Raw genomic sequence first — 14553 nt, 5'->3', positions numbered from 1 at the left:
GGGGAACTTTTGACCAAATGAATGTACTTTACTTAGATTGGAAACTAATCTCCATTTGAGAAGAGGGGTTTTGTGATGGACTAAATGAAGGTACAGCCTAGGGGTGGAGTAGTATTTAGAACAGAGACTTTGTAATTGATTGAATGAATGGAAGGTCCTGGGGTGGGGTAGTACTTGGAGATTATTTAACCACACTTAGTAAATGCTGTATTTTGAATGATGTCATGTTTTGATCTTCTCTGTTCTTGGTTTGTCACTGAGTAAAATGGAGAGCACCTATGCTGGTAATTTGAACCTTGGGAAGTTGCCTTTGCTTGACATTACATTACAGTAGTCCATTGATATAAGGTTAAATTTTGATACTTCAAGAAAAAGTTTGAAAAAGGTCTCCCTTTGCTAGTTGAAAGATTTCTAATGTCTATTACATCTGTCATGTTTCACTAATGTGGATCTTGTAAGTACAGTGTTTATAGAGGTCTGGGATAACTTTCAGTGAGCTAATGTGCTTATTTTAGGAGTACTTAAACTTGGTACTCAGTAATAATCCCTTGCATACCCCTTAGCCTTCCTTTCCTAACCTCACTTTAGTGTTTAAAAAAAAAACTCACAATAACAAAATAACAATAATCATAGAAAAGTATTTCAAATCATTACTGCCATCATTTGTACATAATTTATGAAAATCTCAGGCTATAGAATTCTGGAATCTAATTTCCATTCTTAAACTAAATACTCAAATAGATCTGTGCCCTCATCATTTTAGATATTCCTTCCAGTGATGGATACCACAACTCATCCACATCATTCCATTCTGTGCAACTTTTATCCTTTGTCCTCTGTAAGTTTGCCAATAGAGTATGTACCCAAGTTATTAGAGATTTTAATTGCTTCCTTTTCTCTTCCCAGTTCATTGTAGGAATACCAGTGCAGCATTCTGGTTGTCTACCTGTCATCCCTTAACCTTCCCCTGTGTGACCAGTTTGTCTTCTTTTTTCTATCATAAATTTCCTTGATGGTATCCTTTACTGCTGTTCTTCAGGGTTTCTTATTGGATATGTGTTTCAGCTTGCTTGAATTTACCATATCCTTTTCCATTGCTCTCTCTGATCTTCATTTTCAGCAGTTCAGACACTGCCGTGATTCACATCTCACAATTACTTTTTTTAAATAGACCTTGATTTCTAGTAGAAGGAGTTTTGTAATTTCCTGAAGTTAATCCTGCTCACTTTCACCATCCTGTTCAATATGGGACCAACTCACTGTCCATTCAAAGATTAATGGATATGTTCTACATGCTTTCCATCTAATTGCATGCAATGGTTTCGTCCACTTGATCTTCACTATGTGGATGGTTGGGCCAAACTCTTTAGAAGGTTATGCAGCATTTTAGGATTTGTTGCAATCAGTCAATGTTGTCCATAAATAAGAACATCTGAGCCTGCTTACCCAGAATATCTCTTTCCAAGTTGAGCGCCGTGCTGGATCTCCTCCATCATAGCAGCAAATGACTTTGGCAAGCTGCACATACCTGTTTTATGACTTGTTTGATGTGTATGGCCCATGGATTATTGAACAAAATTATCACTACTGTTAAATCTTTAAGGAATGAATCTTGTCATGAATTTAATGGATGAATGGAGACGTCTTTTTGGAAGAGAGATGACATTTTACTGTACCCAATCAAATTCTTTTTCAGCATCAGTAAACAATAAGCACATTAGGATCTTCTTGTCATCTAAATTTTCAGTCAATTGCATGATGATTAAAACATGGTTATTATAAAAAGCCTTTTGCAAAAAAAAAAAAAAACTGCTTGTTCCTTCATCACCTTGAAGAATATGCCAATACTCCACTAAAGCCTCCAGATATTTTTCAGTACTCTTTGGGTTCAACCATTTAACCAGTTGTGAATCCACCTAACTGTTTGATCTAATTAAGCCCACATGTAGGTGTATCATCTATAAAGATTGAGAGACACTGTCAAGTGACTTGCCAAACCTTACTGGTATAAGCTTTGTAGGTCTTTATCCCAATTCTCACTTACCCAGATAAGTTCGTCTCCTCTTCAAGGGTCTAGGAGTACCCCAGAGGAGTTGAAGGGTTTCTTTCTCTAATCCAGCTACATAAGCCCATAGTCCAGTGTGTTCTTCCCAATGTTAACTATTATCAAGTAATACTTCTATAATTTTTAACCAGTTAACATTAATTAGCTTTTACAAAGGGATGTTTGCTGAGAAGATATAGCACAAACAAAAGCACAAACCATTTTTCCTAAATTCTGAGGGCACATTCTTCCTTCAACACCCTGAGTTCCTGGGGAGAGTGGACTCAACCTTAAAGCAGTTTCTACTAAACATTTTTTTAACTAAGTTCACTTCCAAATGCATCATAACTGATGTAAGAGTCACTTGTTACTACCTCCTGGCTGCCTTCAATCCACGGCTATGCTGGGTCAAGTAGTTCTCTCAGGTCTTCACTGTTCACCAGGGTTGGCTGTCAGCAAAATCTGGCAGCATAAAATCCAGCTCCCAGACCTCTAACAGCTCACTTTCCTGACTTTTAAAGTTCTCATGGTTACAGCTTAGTCCAATACTCCTTCACCTAAGATTTAGAATGAATAGATTGAAAGAGAGAAAGAACAGAAGTTCATATTCATGTTCACATGTGTGCCCAGGTAGGGAGATTAAAGCTTGAGACATCTCTCTTCACTCATCCTCACAGCATATCTTCCCTCTTAGAGAAAAAGGGAAAAAATGCTTTTTGAAATACATTCAAAATTCCAGCTCAGCAGCCAATTAACATTCCACATCTTCACCATTTGTTTAGCAGACTGAAAAATAGTCATAACTGTTTATGCTCTGAAGTCCACAGGAGGATTGTACCAGCTAATAATGAGCTTGTGAGGGCTAGGCTAAGCCAATTCCCATTACACAGGTCTACAGCATTCCTCTCATCTATCAGTTTAGTAATCTATTCAAAAAAGGTAATAAGGTTAGTCTGGCATGACCTATTCTTGATTACCTCTTAGATGATAATGTATTCTCTTTCTAAATTTTCACAAAGCATTTTCTTTAGAACAGGTTCTATAATTTTGCCAGAAATCTAGGTCAATTTCATTATTCTATAGCTTTAGGATTCCACCCACTTTACTTTTTTGAAAATCAGGACATTTACTCATTCTTATTTCATTGTTTGCTTTTTAATATTAGCAAACATACATTAATTTCTTACCAGATATGAATAATTTTTTGTGGAAATTGAAAGAATATAATTATAATAAATAATTTTCAAAAACATGAAAATGTATAAATGAACAAGTAAAAGTAAAATACTTTTCATCAAAATTTTCTTTCCCACCACACTCACACTGGCCTCAACCTGTCTAACTAGAAACATAGATAAAAGGATAATAAGCCCAGGTTCTAACAAATAAACACTTCAAGACAAACTGGAGTCAGCCAACCTGAGTTTGAAGGTAGACTAAAATTTACTAAGTGTGACCATAAGTAAGTCTCAGTTGTTTGTTGTGTAAAATAGATCATAATAAAACATCTGTATAACAAGGTTGTTCTGAAGGACATATTTAATATGGAAAATATTAAAACACTTTTCAAATTTCAACTAAAATGGTATTTATAGCCTCCCTGTTGTAATAATAGTCCATGTTTATGTATGAAGTTAGTCTAGAGTCCCACAGCTAGCAAGCATCTGATGTGGGATTTGAATCCAGGTTTTCCTGAGTCCAGGTCTAAAGCTCTATCTACTGGACTGCTCTAAAGCAATGTTAATCATGGTTTCCATGACCTTCCTGCTGGAGAGCTTTCCTGTCATTTCCAGGAATGATTATTAGAAATAGATTTCTTAGAATAATATCAACTAGGCAAGACTAGAGAATAAAAAGAGCTTGATGTGGCCTCAGGAATCAGAAAGATGGGCTAAACTTATTCTGAACCAGAAAGACCCAAGAATATTAGTTGAAAACTGGAAATTCTGAATATTTTAGAGATAAAATCGCTGCTTTCCAGATACCATGAATGAAGCTGCCAATTATCTCTGTGGTATCCTGTATTAAAAAAATATTATATAAATATTAAAATATAAATATATATATAAATTTATATTATATAAGTATATAAATAAATATAAATATAAAAACATATAAAAATATTAGATGTACCTTAAGCAACTCATTTCATCTCTCCAGACTTTAGGAGGTTAAGTTGTCAAGCAGAGGAGCTGAGCTAGGTCAGAATCTCTTAAGGTTACTTTTAACTCCTCCCAAAATAACTTGGCTATGTATCTAACTATATCTAGGTGTTTGTATCTCTTTAAATCATTTTCTACATTGTTCATAGACTTAAAGTTAGAAGGGACTTTAGAAGTTACTGAGTTCAACCTCTTCCATTTACATATGAGGAAACTAAGGCCCAGAAAGGTTAAATGACTTCCCTAGTTTTGTAGAAAGTGGAGGCAGCAAGGTGACTCAGTGGATGTAGAGGCAGACTTGGAGTCACAAAGACCTGAGTTGAAATCTGGCCTTAATAGCTGTACGACCCTGGGCAAGTCACTTAACTTCTGTAATCCACTAGAGAAGGAAATGGCAAAGCAGGCCAGTATTTTTGCCAGGATAATCCCATGGATAGTGTTGCTGTGCTATGGTCCACAGGGTCATGATGAGTCAGATATTAATGAACAACAATTACAAAGTAAAAAGTATCAGAGTCAGAATTTGAACCCAGGATTTTGGATCCTTTGACAAACCTGTGATCTTTCTTCTCCATCACACCACTTATCACCTTTTCAATAGCGAGGGTTTTATAAAGGTAAAAAATACATTTTGTGGTTTTGTTAAGATTTCTGCTTTTAAAGTAAGGTAAAATTGAGCCTAGACATTCACCCAATGATACGTATTCATTTGGGCGAGTTGCTCCACACACAAGCCATAAGCCTAGCTCTAGCTATGGCCTGTATCCTTTTCAGGAAAAGAAAGGGAAGTCCTAGCAAATACAAATCTACTCAGGATGGATAAAGCTTGTATTGGTCCACCCATGGATTCACCTCCCTCAACTCCATGCTCATCTTATGACTGATAATGAAGCCACTTCCTTTAAAGGTTCGGAGAAACTACAAAGGAGTAATATCCATAGACACTGGCAAAGGCAATAGAAAGACCCAGAGGGCATGATCTGGGACTGTAATGGAAATGCAAATTTTGAAGATCTTCCCTGCCCCTAGGCTAAAGTGTACCTGAAGCCTGGGGTGGGAGGCTTGTTTTTCAGTAGATACTTCTTCATTGGCCAGTGGGTCAATAAGGTTGTTACATTCTCTGAGCCAGGAGAAGGCTATATAAGCCCTGATGTGTAGCTTTGTTTTGGGGCTCACTTTGAGAAATGATCTGTGATTTGATCAGATGAAACTCTGGGAAGCCATTGACTAGAGGCCCCCCCACCCCCCCTTTGAAAAACCCAGATGTTGATTGGGTATGGATGTAATGGCTGGACAGTTTGGAAAGCTGTCTACTTGATCTGTTTCTGTCTTGATAGTTCTGCCTGTATACTTTGAAGTTCGGGCCGCTGACCCTTTTCCCCTGAACAAGGTAAAGATATATGTCTGACTGATTAAAGTAAGCTTGTTAACCCATTTTGAGTTGCTTTCCTTTAACAAAGCAGATCTAAGAACCTGTATTGGCAGAAAACCCTGAGGACGCTTGGGGTGCTTGCTGCTACAAAATGGCATCACGAACAGGATCTGCAGAGTAAAAGGAAAGTATGGGGACTGGGATAATTGTTTGTTTCCCAGTTGTGGTAGCTGTGATTCTGTGGAGCCGTGGAGCAGGAGAGAAGAATGGCCTGCATGCTGACTTTGCTGAGCTGAGAGCAGGAATGGTGAGCTGCCTGCATCGGGACCTGGGCAGAAGCCAGGAGCAGCTGCCACCTTTGGGAGGAGAAGGAACCCAGGAGGTCGGAATTCAGCCACCGGAAAAGATAAGAACTGAGCAGCAAAGCTGGGGCACTGAGTGTGTTTCGTGGCTGCTTCCCACAGTTTGGGACCCTGGGGGAGGATGGACTTGTGACTATGGTGGGTGGGATGAAGTGCCTTGGATCCCCAGGGACCCCACATTGTTGGTTTTGTTGCCCAGCCCCCTCTCTGTGCTTGGACGCAGGGGCTGGAGCTGTGTGAGGGGAAGGATACCCCTCCCCCCTCCCCCAGAGAACTTTATTTGAACTCTTTTTTTGAATTGAGGTGAAAATGCAATGTACTTTGTGTTTGCTTAAGGCCCAGTGGCCACTTTGGTAACTTTAGTTCTGTGTCTGGAAAATGTGACCTAAGAGATGTTTAGTGCTATTTCAAAAGTAAATTGTCTATGCTATGGGCATGAAAGATCTTGGGGCCGAATGTAATGGGAATGTAAATTTTAAAGATCTTCCCTGCCCCTAGGCTAAAGTGCACCTGGAGCCTGGGGTGGGAGGCTTGTTTTTCAGTAGATACTTTTTGATTGACCAGTGGGTCCAAAAGGTTGTTACATTCTCTGAGCCAGGAGAAGGCTATATAAGCCCTGATGTGTAGCTTTGTTTTGGGGCTCACTTTGAGAAATGTTCTGTGATTTGATCAGATGAAACTCTGGGAAGCCATTGACCGGAGGCTCCCCCCACCCCCCCTTTGAAAAACCCAGATGTTGATTGGGTATGGATGTAATGGCTGGACAGTTTGGAAAGCTGTCTACTTGATCTGTTTCTGTCTTGATAGTTCTGCCTGTATACTTTGAAGTTCAGGCAGCTGATCCTTTTCCCCTGAACAAGGTAAAGATATATGTCTGACTGATTAAAGTAAGCTTGTTAACCCATTTTGAGTTGCTTTCCTTTAACAAAGCAGATCTAAGAACCTGTATTGGCAGAAAACCCTGAGGACGCTTGGGGTGCTTGCTGCTACAGGGACAGAAAACAAAATCACTCTAAAATTAAACAGACAAAATTTTATTAAGCATCTACTATCTGTAATACAACTTTACTAGGTGTTGGGGCCACAAAGCTGGGGAAAAAAACCATGGCTCCTGTTCTCAAGGGGTTTTTAATATAATAAAGTAAACAATACATGTAGGAAGAAAGGAAGGAAGGAAAAAAGGAAGAAAAGGAAAAATGAGGGAGGGAAGAAAAAAGGAGAGAGGAAAGGATGGCAGGAAGGAAGAAAGGAAAGAAGAGAGGTAAGGAAGGAGGGAAAAAAAGAAAGAAGGAAGGGAGAAGGTGTAATGTAATACCAAGCAAAGGCAACTTCCCAGGTTCAAAATACCAGCATAGGTGCTCTCTATTTTATTCAGTAACAAACCCAGAACAGAGAAGATCAAAACATGACATCATTCAAAATACAGCATTTACTAAGTGTGATTAAATCATCTCCAAGGCCTACCCCACCCCAGGACTTTCCAATCATTCAATCAATTACAAAGTCTCTGTTCCAAATACTTCTCCACCCCTAGGCTATACCTTAATTAAGTCCACCACAAAGCCCCTCTTCTCAAATGGAGATTAGTTTCCAAACATAAGTAAAATACATTCATTTGCTCAACCATAGAACACAAAAAGGTCAAAAGTTCCCCACCCCTGGATCACAATTGAATCTACCCCAGAGTTACATCAAGTTTAAACACAGCACTTAATACCCAAATGGAGGTCTTTTCTTCATCTTGACACCAGGCAAGTTCTCAGCAATCTTAGTTCCTGGAGAGACAAGGCTTAGCAAGGCCATAAGATACATTGCCAGTCCCTTCATGAATTTATCCTCTGTCTGTAGAACAGTCCTAGAACCCCTGAACACATTAGCAAAGCCCTCTCCCAGGATTTCTGTAAACATACAACAAGAAAATCCTTCTTCAGGGCTTCTGAACCAACAGAAAGGCTCCCAGACCCCTGCAACAACAGCACTGTCCTTCACCAGTGGACAGTATTCATTCTGTCTGCCGGACAGTCTCCAGACCCCTGCAACAACAGTACTGTCCCTCACCAGTGGACAGTATTCACTCTCAGTACTGTCCCTCACCAGTGGACAGTATTCACTCTCTGTCTGCAGGACAGTCTCAGGCCTTCTTAACCAAACGCCAGGTTCCAGGACTTCTTCAACAGGACAGTCTTTCACCAGTGGACAAATCTGGCAAAATAACATCAAAACAGACAGACAAAGTACCAGCAAAACAGCCATGTCTCCTCAGTCCTTGGCAGCTCAGGGGGCAGGTCTCAAAAGTCCAGGGCAATTCAAAGCGGCCACCAGCAATCTCTTAGTCTCTCCCCCTACACGAGGTGCTGCTTCCAAAAAGAACTTCCGCCTCTCTCTTGTCTCTCCAAATCTACGTCACCAGCTGCTCCCAGTCAGGACTTTCTTTTCACATCAAAAAGTCCATCCCACAGGTGGGATTAACAAGCTCTGGGTTTTAATACAATCAATTTGAAAACCAAGCCCAATACAGGGGAATCTCCACATTCCATTACTATCACAGAAGGAAGGGAAGAAGAACGGAAGGAAAGAAACATGAAGTAAGTTCCTATTTGCCAGGCACTGTGCTGAACTTTTTGCAAATGTTATTATTTGATCCTCAACAACCCTAGGTGCTAAATGCTATTATTATTCCCATTATACAGTTCAGGAAACTGAGGCAGAGGTTAAGTGACTTGCCCAAGCACACAGCTAATAAGTATCTGAATCTGGATTTGAACTCAGATTCTTCCAGACTCCAGGCTATCCACCTAACTGGAATGTACACAAATAAGTAATACAAGTGTTTACATGATTAAGTGCTTAGAAGTCTGAATGGCTTGAGATCAAGGAGAGAAGGATCATTTAAATCTGGAGAAGGCTTCATGGAGTAGGTAATTCTTGTTGAGGTATTTAAGGAAGAGGACTGAAGAAAACAGAAATGTGAGGAGTGGAGTTGTTCCAGGCATGGATAATAGCATGACAATTGTATAAAGGCAGGAGAGGACAGGACAAGATCAGGAAACGGATAATAGTCCATTTTGGCCAGAATCTAATGATGTGGAGAAAAAGAATAGTATGAAATAAGATTGAATGGTACTTGTGGAGGGCCTTGAGTGCTAGGCAAAGGAGTTTGTATTTCATTTGGTAGGCAGTGAGGAGTGATGTGATAAAACCTGTATATCTGGAAGATTAGTTTGTAAATAATGTGAAGACTGGGGATAGGGAAACCAGTTAATAGACTGTTAAAATAGTCTGGGTGGGATAACAATTACCTAAACTAAGGTGGTAGCAATAAGAGTGGAAAAGGGCGGATAGATGTCAGAGGTATTGCAGAAGTATATTATAAAATCATAGATTTAGAGCCAAAAGGCACCTTAGAAATCATATAGTCTGTCTCCTTCGTTTTTCAGATGAGGAAACTGAGGCTCAGAGATATTAAGTGGTGCCATAACAAGTATTAGAAGCTAAATCTGAACTGTTTTTCCTTCCTGACCTCGTCTATCACTCTATCCACTGTGCCATACTGCAATTGATTAGATATTTGAAGCTATAGCCAAATGAAAAGTCAAGTATGACCATAAAGCTACAGAACCAGAATTTTATAGTTGGAAGGGACTTCAGCATCCATCCAGTCCAGTTCATACTTGAGAAGGAATTTCCATGCCAATATATCCAACAAGTGGTTATCCAGCCTCTGTTTGAAGAACTTCAGTGAGGAAGTCTCTTGCTTCCTGATGCAGACAATCCCACTTGCTGTAAATTGGCTGTTAGGAAATTTTTTTTTCTGGTATAAAGGTAAATTTGCATCTTTGTAAATTTACAACCTTCAAGTGAAACTTGGCATAATACTTTGAATCTAACTGATTTGGTCATACTCTTTAGAGTACCTTGTGGGAAAATACTTGCCCACAAAATATTTGTATTTGAGGATAACCCTAAAGCCAGTAATTATAAATGTATCTAGCAATGTTCTGAGGCTGTTATCCTGACTCCCTCTCATAATGATAAATCAGGTTCCAAGAGCTTGGCTATTATACCCCTCAGGGCCCTTTAGGTACTCTGAGCAGATAGAAAGCTATGTTTCAAGTCAATGATTGTTGCTGAGTTGACTGTAACTCATGAAACCCTATTCTGGTATGCTTCCCCTCAAGATCATTTGTTGAGAATCAGTTTAATCAGAGAGTCTTAATTCATTTTTCCTTGTTGTTCAGTCATTTCAGTCCTGTTATTCCTGATCCCATTTAGGGTTTTCTTGGCAAAAATACTGTAGTGATTTGTCATTTCCTTCTCCAGTTCATTTTACAGATGAGGAAACTGAGACCAGCAGGAGTAAATGACTTGTCCAGGGTCACAAAGCTAATAAATGTCTGAGGCCATATTTGAACTCAGTTCTTTCTGACTCTAGGCCCAACACTCTATACACTTTTAGAAAGGGGTGTTTCCTGAAGTGGTGTACTAAAAACAGCGAGGTGGTACAATGGTTAGAGTGCCAGACCTGAAGTCAGGAAGACTCAGTTTCCTCATCTGTAAAATGAACTGGAGAAGGAAATGACAAACCCCTCCAGTTTTTTTGCTTGTTTGTTTTTTGCCAAGAAAACCCTAAATGGGGTCATGAAGCATCAGACATGACCGAAAAGGACAAAACAACAACAGCTGATACAAAAATAACCCCCCAAAATATGTGACACTGTCCCACCATTATAAATGGAGTGCAGGTGAATATGAGTTTAAGTTTACAGAGCACAAATGGAAAACATCTCTTAGTTTTTTCTAGTCCTTTTCTCCCTTTCATGGGATACTCAGAAAGTTTCTTTTAGGTAGAGCTTCTTTTCTGGGATTCTTATGAATCTATTTTCAGTCTATCCTTGGTTGCCAATGTGGCCACTGCCATCAGCTAGTCTGGGGACACCATGAGATACACAAAATTATATAGATTCTTCGAAATCCACAACTCTGGAATTCATTCCTTTTCCAGACAAAAGGGAGGAAGGGGAGGAAGGGGGGGAAATCCTATACTGAGGCTAAAAGTAGAGGCCTCTCCCCCATCCTCTCTAAAGTGGTTCTTCCTCAAGCACTGCAATGCCACATTTTCACTCCAAAATATTTAATAATCATGGTTCTAAACTTATTATTGTTTTATAGACCACCTCTAGGGCACGAATAAGTTTCTTCAACCAATCAGAACACTATTTTTTTTTGCAACATCAATCAAATTCCAAGAACTTTTTATACTCAATTTAAAGCCTATGATTGAGATTGATTGATTGAGTCTTGTTCTCACCTTGTTTAAGCTTTGGGGCATCTTACCATTTACTTTAAATAGAATGGGGTGATTTTGAATTAGTCATTTATAATTAAAATATAATATTTTAAATTATTTGAATTTATTTAAAAATAAATTACTTTAAACAACTGTTTAAATAAATTAAGATGATTTTAAATTATGTTTCAATCTAATAAGGTGAAATTTTGTATTAAACTTGTATTTCCCTCTACTAACCCTCCTTGAGCACCCATTATAGTCAAACAATCACTACACATACACTACTATGTTCCAGACACTGTGCCAATGGAATTAATGTAAGCTTTGTAGGATATGTATGGCAGCATATAGCTGACTCTGAAGGGAGGGAATTAATGAAAGGAAATACAAAAGATTTTTATATAAACAAAACTTCATTAAGGAAGAAATGTAAGAATTACCAAGAGATTGAGAAAGTATGAGAAACAAAAGAGGAGACAGCATTTTAACTTGCTAAAGGTTATGTGGCTGCCAGAATAACTTGAAAGGAGTATATTAACTAAAACCATAGAGTATAATAATTCAATTGAACAAATATTATTCATAATGATATCTGATATTAACATAGCACTTTAAGGTTTGTAAAGTACTTTACATGCATTATCTCATCTTTGTGTCACAACCCTATGAGGTAAGTAGTAGATGGTATTATAAACCTCATTTTACAGATGAAGTGTCCACTTTGTATGTGCAAAGCATTGTCCTAGGTTGTAGTAAGACAAGATTTTTTAAAAGTTCCTGTACTCAAAGAGTTTACAATCTTATAAGGAAGGATATCACATGTATACAAACAGATATGATAGACAAATAAATGAGAGCTATAAAATGTTAGAAGTATAAGGAACATTAGTGATCTTCCAGGCCACACCCTGATTATTATCCTAAGTGACAAAATCCAAAGAGACCTCCGAGGTCCTGTAGTCTATGCTATCCTGGAATGGAGGCCCCCTCTGCAAGATTCCTGACAGATGATTAACCAGGCTCTACTTAAGGAATCTCTAGTAAGAGGGAACTCAAAACCTCTTGAGACATTTTACTTTTGATCAACTTGAATTTTTTATTTTTTCTTTACATTAAACTGAAATCTGTCCTTCTGCAGCTTCTCCCCTTTGCATCTAGTTCTGTGCTCTGAGGTCAAGAAAACAATTGGCATTCCTTTTCCCCATGACAGCCTTTCAGATACTTGAAGACAGTTATTAAGTTATCCAGTTCAACATTCTCTCCTCTCAGGCTACATATTCCAATTTTCCTTAACTGATGCCCTTCTGGCTTTGTTTCCAATCTCATCATCTTGAGGAAGTTGTCATACTTCCCCATAGCACTCTCCCTCTAAAATTTGTCATTATGATTCCTAAAATCTGGTTCTCAGGATCAAAATAAATATTTCAAGGATGGTCTGACCAGCGCATAATGCAACAGCACTAATCCTCTTATTCTGGACATTTTCCCTACATTACAGCCTAAGATTACATTACATTTTTTAGTTTCCATGTCAGATTATTGACTGTTGCTGAATTTGCTGTTCACTAAGATCCTCAGATAATTTTCATAAAATTGTTTTTCCAGAAACCAATTCTATACTGTGCAATCTCCCTGTCAGTGTGCAGATAGTAACTTAATAATGTTTAACATCTTGATTTATATGCTATATGTATTCATTATTGAGTGGTTCTTAGGACATAGTGAATTATTGTTGAATACCTAATCTTTTCTCCCTTCTCTTGAAAATTGGCTCTTTACTTTAGGCTATGTCCCAGATGGACCCATTTTGGGGATTTTAGAGGATTTCTCAAAAGAACCAGACTTGTTAGTGATACTAAAAGTAGTAGGCCACTACTCTAGCCATTATTTAAACCCCCACAAAGGAAGCTATCAGGTCTCATCTGAGATACTTAGGGTCTGAGGAAAGGGCAGTCAAGAATACAAAACGTTGTGCCTTAGGTGTGAGAAGTAAGAAGAAGAAGGTCAATGATGGCCCAGGAAGAGGTTGCCCTCTGGATTTGGTATAGCCAGGTTATACTAAGCTCTCCTCATTCCTAGTTTTATATAAGTAGGATACCTAAATTCTTTGTTTCTTCACCCTGGAGCAGATCAATAATGCAGAAAAGGGCCATAGATTTTATAGAAAAGGGTGGGGTCTACTCAGGTATTCCATCCCTGATGTCACAGACTGGGGAATTCCGGAAATTACCTAATGAACCCAGTTAAATATAGCATGAAGGATGGGGGATGCCAGATATCAAAGATTCCAGAAAAAGTCAGGGATGCCAAGAGAAAGGAAGGGGGTGTCTACAGCAAGATGCAGCTTGTCACAAAAAACACTAGTTCTAATAAATATCAAACCCAAGTGAAAGATTTTGTATTTCTTCTAATACCTAACCAAGCACAAATCTCCGTATATAATAGAGATTAATAAATATGTTTTGAAATATGGATTTACTTGAATTGATAAGTTGAGGTTTGGAGTTGTTAGGTTGAATCTCCATGCCTATCTAGAAGATCACAGCTCTTTATAGCATGTTATAAACATCAAATAAGTTTGTTGGAGCCTAGGGTAGGTACTTGACTATATTCTAATTCTATCTTCTTTACAAGAATATATGTGTATGTTAAAGAGACCCCTAAACTATGAATGCTATAATAAATTTCATAATGCCTAGCTTTTATTTCTATGACCTTTCCACATATACACATATACATACATATATGTACATATGCACACATATATGCACACATATACAGATAGATAGATAGATAGAGATGAATTTGCTTCTTATAATTTTATAACCACAAGTATTGTCTTTCCTCTGGAGGATGTTAATGAATTTTTATTACTTGCTATATACAGGAATTCTAATATATTATATTACATATCAATATTAATAATTAAGACCTTTCTCCCCTTGTTAGGATTTTACTTATTGGAAGTTTATTCCTCCTCTCCTAAAGAATATGAGTTGGCTTTCATTTGTCGAATCCTAAGGAAAAAGCCATACTCACTTTGAACCTCACTCTGAGAGGACAATTTTAATACTATCATTCTGGTACTGGCCAGACACTTCAGAACCAGAACTCTCTGAGAAGATCCATGCCAATATTATTTCATTGGCTATTATCCTGTATAGGCAGCAATGTGGCTCAGTGGATAGAGTGCTGGGCCTGGAGTTAGGAAGACCTGAATTTAAATCTGGCCTCACATACTTACTAGTGGTGTGACCCTGGGCAAATCACTTAACATCCATTTGCCTCAATCCACTGGAGAAGGAAATAACAAACATCTTTAG

Source organism: Petaurus breviceps, unplaced genomic scaffold, assembly GCF_028583685.1.
Source record: "Petaurus breviceps papuanus isolate PSGF00001 unplaced genomic scaffold, PetGlider_PUasm1.0 91133, whole genome shotgun sequence".
NCBI lineage: Eukaryota > Metazoa > Chordata > Mammalia > Diprotodontia > Petauridae > Petaurus > Petaurus breviceps.
This window is presented reverse-complemented; position numbering follows the sequence as displayed.